Source organism: Chelonia mydas, chromosome 1 (assembly GCF_015237465.2).
Source record: "Chelonia mydas isolate rCheMyd1 chromosome 1, rCheMyd1.pri.v2, whole genome shotgun sequence".
NCBI lineage: Eukaryota > Metazoa > Chordata > Testudines > Cheloniidae > Chelonia > Chelonia mydas.
This window is the reverse complement of record NC_057849.1, coordinates 285,473,699-285,487,953: the sequence shown is the minus strand read 5'-3', so window position 1 is coordinate 285,487,953 and position 14,255 is coordinate 285,473,699. Positions and strand designations below refer to the sequence as shown.

General features: G+C 40.1%; 1 long non-coding RNA gene across 1 annotated transcript; it reads left to right on the top strand.

Moving 5' to 3' along the window:
- Positions 1-3,348: 3,348 nt before the first annotated feature.
- Positions 3,349-13,447, top strand: LOC122462306. The gene is made up of 3 exons (XR_006284780.1): positions 3,349-3,407; positions 4,473-4,566; positions 12,705-13,447. It is a non-coding gene; the product is annotated as an uncharacterized LOC122462306 (long non-coding RNA).
- The last annotated feature ends 808 nt before the right edge of the window (positions 13,448-14,255 follow it).

Here is a 14,255-nt window from a genome sequence, read left to right as displayed (position 1 = left end):
ACCAGGCATTGAAAAGACGCCACTAACCATTTCCCACAAGTGATGATATCATGCCAGAATTTTCCAAAGCCAGAATTGTACAGTCTGTGATCTGAGGAAATGAGTGTTGGCACATAAGCCCTGGATAAAGAGTCCAACATGCTGACAACTATTGCAACATCATTTGTTCGACACGCATGTCTGCACATGCCGATGGGCATAAGCCCAGTGCCAGAGGTCTTCCAGAGAGGACTCACCCAAGTACTGGAGAGACTGCTTGGGGTGAAAATAATTGTAGAAGATATCTTCATTGTAGCTGAAGAGAGCAATGATACAGAAGCTGAACGAGATCGTGATAGAAAACTACAAGCTTTTCTACAGCAATACAGGGACAAGAATATAAAACTCAATGCAGGAAAAAATGTGACTCAAACAGCGTGAGTTGGCATACATTGAACATCTGCATACAGCTCATGTCCCAACAAGATCCCAACAAGATCAAGGCAGTCAGAGAAATGCCAGCTCCACTGGATGTGAAAGGGCTACAGTGCTTCACAAGACTGATACGTTTTCTGTCCAAGTTCTGCCCACACCTACCTGCAATAGCAGAACCCATATGTCAGCTCACAAGGCAGGATGTTGAGTGGGGCTGGGCAGGTCCCCAACAGCAAGCGTTTGACATGCTGAAAGAAAAGATAACAGATGCCCTTATCCTGATGTACTACCAACCAAGTCAGCCACATACACTCTAGTGCAGGGGCTGGCAACCTTTCAGAAGTGGTGCGCCGAGTCTTCATTTATTCACTTTAATTTAAGGTTTTGCGTGCCAGTAATATATTTTAATGTTTTTAGAAGGTCTCTCTCTATAAGTCTATATATTATATAACTAAACTATTGTCATATGTAAAGTAAACAAGGTTTTCAAAATGTTTAAGAAGCTTCATTTAAAATTAAATTAAAATGCTGATCTTACGCCGGGCCGGCAGCGGGCTGAGTGAGGCCTGCGGCCAGGACCCCGGCTGGCAAGGGGCTGGCAGTCAGAACCCCAGACCAGCAGCAGGCTGAGCGGGACCGGCAGCCAGGACCCCAGACCAGCAGTGGGCTGAGCAGCTCAGCCCGCTGCCACTCAGCCCACTGCCAGTTTGGGGTTCTGTCCGCTGGCTCCTGCCAGCCAGGGTCCCGGCTGCCGGCCCTGCTCAGCCCGCTGCCGGTCTGGGATCCCGGCCCTGCCCACATAGAGTGGGTACCTACCTTCTCCCTGGTTCTGGCCCATTCTCTTCTTCTCTCTCTGCACTGAGCTGAGGGTGGGAGTGCACTGAGCACAGGGCTGGGGGTGAAGGAGCAGGCTGGGGTTGGGGTGTAGGGTCTGGCCAGGAGCTAGAACGAGGGAGGGGGCTTAGGGTTGGGGCAGGAGGTTTGGGTGTGGAGCGCTTACCTGGGCAGCTCCCATTTGGTGCGAGGGGTGCAGGTGGGAATGTGGGGGGCGGGGGTGCAGGAGCTCCCATTTGGTGCTCAGGGTGGGGGTGGGAATGTGGGGGGTGCAAGAGTCAGGGCACAGGGTGTGGGGGGCTGGGTATGTGTGGGGGGTGCAGGAGTCAGGGCAGGGGATTGGGGGGGTGTGAGGTGGGTGCAGGAGTTAGGGCTGGGGTCATGGGGGGATGCAGGGGTCAGGGCAGGAGGCTGGGGTGTGGGGAGGTGCAGGGCTCAGGGCAGAGGGCTGGGGGGTTTGTGGGGGTGAAGGGGTCAGGGCAGAGGGCTGGGTGTGTGGGCTGGGGTCTGGGGGTGCTCCCAGCCCCCTGCCCAGAGCGGCTCATGGCAGGGGGCTGGACTGGAGGGGATATGCCCTGATTCCACCCCCCTTCCCCAAGGTCCCGTCCCCACCTCTTCTCCGCCTCCTCCCCGGAGCAGTGAGCTTGCTGGGGCTCCGCTTCTCCCCCTCCCTCCCAAGGGCCATCAGCTGATCAGTGGCAGGGAGGGAGAGGAGGAGGGGCAGGAACCCAGCACGCTGGCGGAAGAAGGACCTTGCCTGCCCTGCAGCAGCAACCAGCAGGACCAAGCTTCTTCACCCTTCCCCCGCAGGGTGTGGAGAAGAGCGGGCAGGATTTTTAATGGCACGCTGCTACCTGCTGGGGTCCCAGCCGCCGGCCCCGCTCAGCCCCCTGCTGGCCTGGGTTCAACAGCGGGCTGAGCAGGGCCAGCAGCTGGGACCCAGCAGGCAGCAGCGAGCCATTAAAAATCGGCTCGCGTGCCGTCTTTGGCCCTGGTGCCATAGGTTGCCGATCCCTGCTCTAGTGTATCAGAGAAAGGACTGCGTATAATTCCTTTCCAGGAGCAGTTGGTTACTGATGCCAGCAGAGCCCTGCCACAGACTGAAGAGGGATACACCCAAATAGACAAAGGTCTTCTGGCTGTGGTATTTGGAGTGGACTGATTCCACCAGGACACCACTAGCCACCCAGTAATAGTGCAGTCAGACCTAGACACAACCACAGCAAAACCCTTTCTTAGTGCTCCAAGGAGATTGAAGTGTATGTTGATGTGCCTCCAGCGCAACCCAGCCGCGATCGTATATTGTCCAAGATGATTACTAGTGTTAGCTGATAGCAGGGCATATATACTCAGCATTAGCAAGTTGGGGGATGGGGATCAGGACACCGAATTCATTAACATACCACACTATCTCCCAGTTTCCACAGTGAAGCTGATGGAAATCAAAGAGGCTATAGAAAAAGACATCCAACCACAGGCAGTCAAGAAAGCAGTACTAGCAGAGTGGCCAAAAGACTCTGCTTCCTATAAAAGGGAGGCTGCTGTAGCCCACTGAGGAATGATGGATAGGACACAGAAGCGGTTAGGAGAATATCAAGATAAGTAGGCAGTTCACTACAGCAGAGGAGCAAGGATCTGAGGCTATTTCATATAGGTGAGCAGGTTTGAATCCAAGCATCAAATAGCCACATAAACCAATGGCAAAAAGCAACAGTCCAAAATGTAGTGGGAAACAGAGCATATGAAACCAAAGACAATTGCATAGTAGTGGCAGATAGCTGGCACACCCACACCGGCGGTGCTAGTGCCAGGACCAGGAGAACATAGAAAGATCTTCAGCCATCAGCTGTCCTGATGTAGGAGAGTCAGAAGAAATGAGGCATATGAGCAACAGAGGACCAACAGAACATCACCCAGCAGAGTTGTCATAAATATAAAGGGAAGGGTAAACACCTTTAAAATCCCTCCTGGCCAGAGGAAAAACCCTTTCACCTGTAAAGGGTTAACAAACTAAGATAACCTCGCTGGCACCTGACCAAAATGACCAATGAGGAGACAAGATACTTTCAAAAGCTGGGGGGAGGGAGAAACAAAGCCTCTCTCTCTGTCTGTGCGATGCTTTTGCCGGGAACAGAACAGGAATGGAGTCTTAGAACTTAGTAAGTAATCTAGCTAGATATGCGTTAGATTCTGATTCCTTTAAATGGCTGAGAAAATAAGCTGTGCTGAATGGAATGTAGATTCCTGTTTTTGTGTCTTTTTGTAACTTAAGGTTTTGCCTAGAGGGATTCTCTATGTTTTGAATCTGATTACCCTGTAAGGAATTTACCATCCTGATTTTACAGAGGTGATTCTTTTACTTTTTCTTCAATTAAAATTCTTCTTTTAAGAACCTGATTGCTTTTTCATTGTTCTTAAGACCCAAGGGTTTGGGTCTGTGTTCACCTATGCAAATTGGTGAGGATTTTTATCAAGCCTTCCCCAGGAAAGGGGATGTAGGGTTTGGAAGGATTTTGGGGGGAAAGACATTTCCAAGTGGGCTCTTTCCCTGTTATATATTTGTTAGACTCTTGGTGGTGGCAGCAATAAATTCCAAGGGCAAAAGGTAAAATAGTTTGTACCTTGGGGAAGTTTTAACCTAAGCTGGTAAAAATAAGCTTAGGGGGTTTTTCATGCAGGTCCCCACATCTGTACCCTAGAGTTCAGAGTGGGGAAGGAACCTTGACAAGAGTGAAGACAGCAACAGGGTTGAAGCAAGTCCCTCACCAACAGTGAAAAATCAAAACAAGACGTGGGAGTCTGCTTTGAAGATCAGCACACTTGAAGGACTATGAGGCCTAACAGGACACAATAGGATGGCAGCAGTGGCTATGACCTTATGGTGGGCTGGCACAAAAGACGCAACAACAACAAAGCATTAAAGGGAAAGATGTGTGTAACCTGCATGAAACTTAGAGGGAGAAGCACAGATTGCAGGAGGGAAGAGTTTGGAGGAGGCAACAAGAAGCCAGTCTGCAAGCAGAGGGGTTGAAACTGTAGCATTTTGGTAAATAGTTGTCTTAATAAAGAGTCAGTTTAGTTTTAGAAATATGGAGCCCTCTCATGTTATTACCCAGAATGTGGTACATGAAACAGGGACTGTGTTGGTTTAGCACTGTCCTATTTCCCTTGAACATCAAGGAGGAGTGTCCTTCACACACACTCACCTCTCTTTCTCACCACAGGCCTTACATTTCTAAACCACAATGATGCTATCAGAAGCAAAGTCAATAAAGACCAAAGAAGTCCTGAGGTCGGGCAACTTCTGAAGCTGTGAATGTAAGTTCACTTTTTTCCCTGTTGCTCATATAACTACCCAAACTGCAATACACTTGTCTTATATTTTATCTGACAATTTTTAAAATATTTTTGAATTGTATATCATCTTTTTCTTCGAGTAACTGACATCAAACTCAGTTAAGAGCAGGACATAGACCCTTCCAGATGCATGGCATGCTGGCTTGTTGGGTGGCAGAAGATGTGTTAGGGAAGTCTGAATAGCCTCAGTAAATGGAGTCTTCTGATGATAGCGCCAGTCCTTGTGAGAAGAAAGAAGCAAATTGAAGGCCCCCCAATTTATAAGAGCAGACATCTGGGATGAAATCCTAGCCCCATTGAAATCAGTGGCAAAATTTCAAATAACCTCAATGTGAAAAAGATTTTACCTCTGAAGAACACCAAGACTGTCCTGGTGAAATACTGGCTCCATTAAAGTCAATGGTAAAACTTCCACTGACTTCACTGTGGCCAGGATTTCACCCTGTGAGTCTATTGCAAACACTTTTTTTATAAAAATCAGCTTAGATAAGGTGCAGTAAGTGTCTTTGTGTAGTAAGGGTTATTTCAGGTTGCTTTTCCTGTATAGGAAAATGATTTTCCTTCTGTAAAATGTGTGTGTAAGTTTCTCACCTCTTTTTGTATCCTTTGTTGTTATTCATAGAATCTACAGAAGGAAAGGACCTATTAGGTCATCTAGTTTTTCCTGCCAGCACAGAATTGTTCTCTATCAAACATTTATTAGGGTCTTGTTTAGACTAGTTTTACTTGTTCCAAGCAACAAGGCTTCTGCCACTGGAGATCATTCCACAAGTTAATAGAGCTTTCTAGCAGGAAGTTTTTTCTTGATTTTCAGCCTACATTTTCCTTCTTAATTTCATTCTTTCAGTTGTATGACCAAATACCTAATTTTTTAGGCTATTCTATCACACCCATATCATTTACAGTATTCTCTCCCTTCTTGGTGCATATACCCTGCAGATCTATGTGCACTGTTATCATGACCCTATAACCGTACTCTACATATCACACTAACTTTTTTATAGATCTGTTCCTGCAACCCCGTTACCATTTTGTTGCTGTTCTTGAACCCTCTCTAATCTGCTAATCTTTCTGGTAATGAATCACCCAGAATAGAAATCAACATTCCCATGTGTGATCATACTAGAGAACGACTATTACCCTCTTTGTCCCATGATGTGATGCTTCCTGGATGCAGTCCAAAATTGCAGTGGCCTGTTTTGCTGTCATAACTCACAGCAGATTCATGTCTAATTTGCTGTCTGCTGTCTCCACTAAGACTCTCTTGATGATCCTGCTTCTATATTTCTGCATTCCGTTGAATGTGTTTCAGATTATTTCTCCCCACATATACTGACTTGTTTTTTTCCAGTTCATATTTCGATTGTAATTTTTAAATGTTAGAAAAAATTTGCCTTTTAATTTTCTTCAGTCTGTATAATGAACAGTCAACTGAGAAACAAAGGATCCAAACACAACCGAACTCATAACGACATGCAACAATTTGAACCAAAGTTCTGTAGCTTGGTCCATAACAGACTCCTTCATATCCTCTGTTGATAAGGCACAGAAGGGGATATGTAACACACACTGCTAGCAGCAGTAGCAATTTTTGAACCCAGTCCTGCTGACCTTGCTCATTTGAGTAATCTCCACTTCTTGTATGAGTAAGGACTACACATTTACATGCGTAAGTTATAGGCTGGGGCTGTTATTCTTAGCACATAGAAGGAACAAGGAGACAACCCTGAGCACAGAGAATTTTATATAAATAGAACAATTAGGTGTGAGTATTAAAAAAAAAAAAAAAAAAAAAAAAAAGTTTTAACCTCTCAAAGTAACTTTCTCTCTTGTCATGGTTAAATGTTTTTTGTTTTGTTTTTTTTTGCCAGGAGTAGGCAGATAGGACAGGTACTATAAGAAACTTTTCTGAAGGTTACATTTTATAAAGTATTGTTTTGTAGTTATAGAGTGGAGAGCACTTCTTACTGCTCTAAGTGAAAATGAAACATGAAATAACGGTGGGAGGAAAATGATGTATATCTGTATCAAATTAAAATACAATTACTGAGTGACTTTGAAATAGCACTTCACATCAGTGCTCTATGAGACACAGTGGATATTTTCACTCAAGAAAAATACATAGAAGAAAGATGTAAAGCAATTATTTTCTTCGTCCATTTTACAATTAATCATTCAGAACCCCAAAATTCACTACAGCTGTTTACAATAAAAAGAAATGCAAAGTCAAATTTGGCAAATTGAAAGTACATGGGAATTGAGACAAAAGTTAGACCAACAATAACAAAAGGAAGGGAATCATTTCATCAACTGAGAAGACAGATGAGGAATGTGAATACCAGAATTTTCCCTAACTCCTGAATGTTGATGGCTCCATCATGCTTTAATAATTTTCTCTCCCTGTACATGCCCTCCTCTGAAAACTTCCCACATAGTTTAACTTCATATCAAAATGTGGTCTTTCTCTGAAATATGACTGAAAACATTTCATTGTGGGGTTCTATTTTTCATGTTTATCAATGATTTTCAAACTAAATTGTTCAGTTACCAAGTAAAAAGCAGGATTTTTTAATTTGTTTCTTAAATATCCTGCGCTCAGGAAATCCAATCTGCAATCCGAAAAGCAAGCTGGGTTCTTTCTGCTTCACATATTACCAACAATAGAGATTCTGCAATTGGGATTTGGTTAACAATGATGTTGATGAAGCAAAAGCCAGAATTGTAGCCAGCTCACACTGTGTGCAAAGCCAACACAGCTAAAAGGAGTCAAGTGTAATAAAAACTTATTTTAATCAATAAAGTAAATTGAAATGACTCTGAATAAATAGTTGAGTAAGAAGGTGCTATTTATATACAACTGCTTTTCAAATAGATCCTCACATTGTCCCCAGTTCAGGAAAGCACTTAAGGTGATTAACTTTAAGTTGCTTATGTCCCATTGAAGTACAGTTTGATTTTCTTGAATGAGGACAAACTTAAGTGTATGCTTAGGTGCTTTCCTCAACTGGGAGTATTAATATTAAGATATTCGTATCACTGTGTTTTTTTTTTAAATTTTCATATATTTAATACACATATACACAGACACAGAGTATTTCATGGCTTCTCAACCCTGTATTTCTTAAAGGCAAGCCTTAATACAACAACAATTAGCACAATATTGATATTTGTTAAGGGTGCTTAAAAGACAAAAATGACTTATTAAAAGCCCCAGTCCAACAAAGTACATAAGTATATACTCATAGCTTTAATGGAATTTAAGAATATACTTATGTGCTTTGCTGAATAAGGCACCAGTCCTGCAAACACTTATGGCACTGTTAAAGATTGTAAAATTAAGCTCTTGCATAAGTGTTTTCAGGATCGGGACCTTGGGAAGGTGCTTTTTCTGAATCAGAAGGATAATTGGGTTGCATTTTAATAACGTTTAGTGGCAAGATATTTAACTTCATGAAGCGTAACTGAAAATTATTTAGGAACAGAAAAACTTACTTCACTAATGAGTTGTGCAACTAGTTATTAAGGTATATGCTTCCACCTAGTGACTCATAGCAATAGCTTTCACATTTTAGAAGACCGCAGAAAAAGCAAATAAACGTATAGAAAAACAACATTCATCATCTATTAATGGAAAGGACCACAGTACTTAACTACATTTTGTTACTGCCACAGTATCTACTTTGAAAACAGGGTGAAAATGTATACTCTTAATTGGTCAGCAATTATTCATCACATTAGTTCTGCAAGTACCATGACATCAGTCCTCATCACTGGTATTGTGGGAATACTGAGATTTTAGTCACCTCTGTGTATAAATCACTGCACCACTAGTCTCTAGTTGGGCTGCTGCTGATCCTCCCCCTACAAAGGAGCTAACATGTGGCAGAGCAGGAGCAGCTCTATGACCATGGGAAGAGGCATTTCTGATGCCATGCTAGTAAGGGGAGCACTAGTGGTGATACCAGGATAACAGACACTACTAAAAGTATCAGAGACAACTTTTGTTTTTAAAGGGGAAAGCTTTAGCTTTTTATTTATCAGTAATGCAAACACATGCGTATCTGCTTCAGCCTGCACTGTATTAGAAACAACAGCAGCTTTAGAGCCCAATCCTCCTGCCTTTAATCTGGTAAGCAATCCCACCAAAGCCAACATGACTTCTTATATGAGTAAGGACTACACACTGGCACATGAAAAAGTTACCAACAAGAGCCCTTAATGTCTAGGGTAATTAAAGGGTGATCCTGTGAGATGCTGAGCTTTCTGCCCTGATCTAGCCAAGCACTTAAGTACTTGCTTAATTTTAAGCACATGATTAGTCCCATTGAAGTCAAAGAACTTAAAGTCAAGGAAGCACTTAAGTACTTTGCTGAATCGGGGACCAAAATATTCCTCTCACTTACGGTTTACAGAGCCAAAATGGTCATCTATAGTAACCTCCCATTATTGTGAGATCATTGGTCCGAATCCAGCCACAGTTGAAATGAGTGAAACGTCATTATCATCTGACAGCTCTTTGGTGTCCCATGTAATTTAGTTGGTTGTACTGGCAGCAGTGTTGGCAATCCCAGGAGAGCCCAAGGAAATGAAGGGAGTGTCAAAATGAATTGCACTATCATCTCTACAGCTGACCTCTCCAAGTACACCGTGGAGCAATGTGAGGAAAGCTTGCATTGTTGGCTTTGTGGGTAAACAGAGGGCTCCAGTCTTTAGCGCTCTCCATCCAGTATCTTTCATGATCACAAACTATATGAATGCACAGAGCCACTCATCAGTATCAGAGCTGAGAGTCACTGTACAATCCTGGATCTACAGAAACAAACAATTCAAATCAGTTAGTCAACTATCTCTTGTAGAAAATTAAAAAAAATTTTCCAAGTTCCTTTTTCGTTTCGTTTTAAAACATTTTAAAAAATAATTTGTGTAATGGCAAAATATGCAAATATTTAGATTAGTTATTTTAATATAAATAATAAATCTTAATATAATATACACAGAGAGACATTGTAGTTTTACACAAATTAAAATTATAATCTAAGAATGAAATATGTTATCATACATTAAAAATCAGAAAGCATATTTTCTTCCTTTCCTATTCCTGTTAATTTCTCTCTTCCTCTACTTATGTATTATTTTATGCTAGGACTTGGTTTGTATAAATGATACTGTATATAACAGAATTATTTTGTACTGATTTAGTTTCCCTTAGTGAAGTTACTGCTGCTCATCACAGGGGGAACTCAGAACTCAAACTGAATTTTAAAATGATTCAATTGATCAAAAGTACAGTCACTTTCTACTAAATAATAAACATTTTGTCATGAAAATAATTAATACAATAGAAAAATATCTATGTACAGAAGAAATTTAATTCTTCATGTGTATAGTTAATACTGCACAGTATTTACACCCACATGATATAAATTGCAGCCTACCTATTTTAAAATGTTTCATAGTATTTTCCCCAGAATTTTCAAGCTTTTGAAAACTGTTGACAAAAATTCCTCTTAATTGAAACTCTCTATATAAATTCCTGCTCTAGCACTGATTTAGTAATCAAGGTTGTTACCATATGACAGGTGGCTGGAGTCAAATACAAAATTGGTTTTAATGGTTTCGTTTGCATTTGCTTTCTTGATATTAGATTTTTAAATCACAATCATGATTTATGCAGAGTGGTACCTTTTTGGTATTAAAACAGAAAAACAATTGTAATAGAACCAATAAATTAATTCAAAGTTTACATCACATGACCATGTTCTATTTTCCTCAAGTTTTAAGTAAGATTCAACTTCATTGAAGTGTATGAATGAATCCTAAAGAAATTGCAGTCTCCTTGATTTACACTGGAAACCAATACAAACCCTTTTTCAGAATGCATCCAGATTTATTAGCAATGACCAGATGGGATCATAATATAACCTCAGGGAAGAAAACTAATGGGTTTCCCATCAAGTCATATTTGGATATGATCCAATCACTATTAACATATCCAGATTCATTAGGAGCCTCTGAATCCAAGCACAATTTAGCTGAGAAGTTACTGAGAAAGATAATTTTGGAAATTATTTAATTTCTTCCCCATAGCAAATTCATATTGCATCTAAAGTTGAGGTAGCCCACCATAAGAGCAGCTGAGTGTTCTTTGTTTGTCATGCAACAATCACTGGGGTTAGAAGGGCTGGCCAGAAGCTGTATTCCTTGGTTTGCTTCTTGCACTTGTGAGGTCTTCAACAGAAACAGGGAAAACCCAAAACTCAAGTCTTCAAAGGAAGTGTAGGGAAAAGAGAAAGTCATCTGCAAATACTTTGTTTCAAATATATTTGCAACTTTTAAATCATCCTATGTACTAAAATCTGCAAAAGTTTTGGGTCTCAAAAAAGATTTTACATGTATTTTATTTATATCTTTTCATGTTATCATTAAACAAATCTGGGGTTGCATTTAGGTTTTAATCCTTGCACTTATAAAAATCAGTGGCAAAATTCCTGTTGATTTAAATGGTACAGGATCAGACACTGAAGTGGATACATGTCCCACAGTGCCTACATGTCCAATTACTTTGTAACTGTACATACGCATGTAAATGAATGGTGTGTGCCTGTTATTATTTTATCTTTCTGTGTAAGTATATTTCCCATGTTAAACAAAATTTGTTTTCTTTTATTAAAATAAGAAAACAGCACCTCTGTTTTGAACACTAGTTCATAAATTAATAGAACTGTACAATCAGGTAATTGTTTTGTGGATTATTACTATTTTCAGAAGTAAAATATTGTTCTTAGAGATTTTATTAAAGGGACACATTTTTGTACATTTAAAATAGTTTTTATCTTTACCTTTATATTCCCTTATGTATAATACATTCATGGGAAATTAAAAATGAAATTACTTTACCCAATTAGCATTAATAATAGAGTAAGGAATGTGTGCAGCTGTAGCAACAGTGTTTGCTAGATTCCTGCTATTTCAATAACAGTCCTGGAAGCACCAAAGTTTTGTTTTCTGTGGGTTCCTGAAAAATGTGTTTTTACTATAGAATTAGTAGTCTCGTTAGAATTCATTTTTAAACAACAAATGTCCTTTCCTGCATAACTAATGACACCTTAAGAATTTTAAAAATCCAATTTACTTTTCATCATCTATGCTGCTGATTTAAGTTATTGCATATATCTACATTTGGACAATGAAAACAGCCCAGACATTTTTACTTACATTTCTGGTCAGTTTCACTTTCTGGTTTTCCTGCCAATATATCTGGGCTGCAACCACCACATGGGACTTTTAAAATCCAAACAAGACAAGCAAACAAAACAACCCTCTTTTCAGTGATTTTTTTATTATTATTTCATGGGAACATTTGAAATGATTGATATTAGAGTCTGGCAAAAACTTTTCTTTAAAAAACAGAATACTAAATTTTGGGACATGCTCCTTTTACATTCTTCAGTGACGGAATGATATATTTTTTTAAAAATGGCAGTGTGGGAAAATCTTAAGAATTTGGAAGGTATTCCTAATAAATAATAATTTTAAGATATTTTAAAATTTGAGCATGAAATACCAATAACAAGTGTGATTTAAGTGTGTTGTGCTATAGTTATAATTATAAAAATAGTAACATGGCTAAAACAAACAAACAAATATTGTAAAACTTTTTTTATTCTTTTAGATAAGTGACCTTTATAAAATTTTAAAATGTTGATTGAAAATTAGTGGTCTATTTAAACTAAAAAAAGTTTAATTTTCTTTAATATTAGAAACAAAATTATTTTAAAAGAATTTTACTAGTTCGTGTTTGCAGCGTATTAAGAAAACCGTATCAGAATTTTCCTCTGTTCCCAAAACTGTATCTGATACTCGTGGTGCCATCTAGTGGACACTATCATTAAAGCAAACAGTGCTCACCAAAATAAGGATCAACGTTTTTATTTACTCACCGGACTGGTACAACACTGGGTACAGCAGTCCAGACTTTCCTAGACTGGCTCCTGATTAAATCATTTCTTGGAGTGAGAATGTAGTTCATTCTTCATGGCGTCTTTACTCAGAATGTCAATAAATATTCTAATTAGTGCCAATTGTGACATGTTTTCTAGGAACTAGACTGAGAGGAGACCAGCAACTCATTCTACTTAGGCCACTGAGCAACCACCAGACACTAATGACCGTGACTAGGATGAATTTGAATCAGTCTCCTAGAGATGAAAAAAACCACCATCTCTCATTACCAATCACTCAGGCCATCCAGTCTCTTTCTCTAGACAGTGGTTTTTTTTTTGTTGTTTTTTTTTTTTTTTTTTTTTTGGTGATGGGAGGATAACAGGAGGGAAGACAGATTAGAGGGAATCTCTCATTTCCTCTCCCTCCCATGACCCTCGGGTTGCAACTCAACTTCCAGCCATGGAGGGATTGACCCCATTTCCTCAGGAGCATATCAGTGCTGTATGGAGTATTGGTCAGGGAAACTTGCTCAGGAATTACACAATGCTGATAAATGTACTACCTCCAAACTACTGTCCAGGTAGCAAGGGACCATGCTAAGGAGATGAACTCTGATCCCCTGCATTTCAGCCACACGCACAGATTGTCAGCCTGGCCATAATGTCTAGTTCTTCAGTTTGTCTACAAAACATTCCAGACAGTCTGTCAAATAATTTTTTAAAAGTGATGCAATTAGACTTCTAAAATGTTGGAGAGTCTGAGGGCCTGCAGGGCTCAGATTTTTGTTTTTTAAAACAAGCAAAACAATTAAATTAAAAAACCACAAGCAGTTTTCCCCTTGGGGACAGAAAAAGAGAAGGAAAGACCCACACTTGACAAATACTAATCACATTGCTTAATGCATTGTTGGAAGATGCTCAGGTTTTACATTAGAGGACATGGATTAAGGACCAGAGTAGAATACACTAGATTAATCATATCTAAATTTAGGGTGTTTTCACAAGATGTCTTACACAAACACAAGAATGTTTAGGCTGTTTAGGAGAGGAAGCATGGCCCAGTGGTTAGAGCACTAGCCTAAGACTTGGCAGACTTTTAGTACAATTCCCAGCAGCATCATAGACTTTCTGTGAGACCCTGGGCATTATGTACTTCAGTTTCCGCCACTATAAAAATAGGGATAACAGTACATCTCTACCTCCAGTGGTTGTGTGAGGATAAATTATAGCAGAGAAGTTGCTCTGTTATAGTTAAGGTTGAACATCACAGCAGTTGATTCAGAAAGTAAGTTTTCTAAAATATGCATGCTTACTTGGATCGTCTTGAAAATTTGCTGTCTCATGAGGATGTAGGGTAGTGTTAGTGGTCCACATTCGGGTCATTTAAGCACAGGGTTCCCAAGATACAGCCCCCACCCCAAAACCCCCAGCATTTTACAGAATCATCTGGTTCTTTAACTGATTTTTTTGGACACAGCTGGGGCTCAAACGATGGTTCCAATTCTCTCCAAACAAATCCCAGTCACTCAGGATTTTTCTTAGCTACTGCACTTCAGCAAATGCTCCTTTGGGGAAGCAATATTGAAAAAGTTAAGGGTAAAGTTTGTAACTCCAGGTCAGAATTACATCTAAACGATGAAATGCACATATGGAGCAAAACTAGGGTTCTGTCCTCAGTTCTATCTACACACCTACATAACTATACCT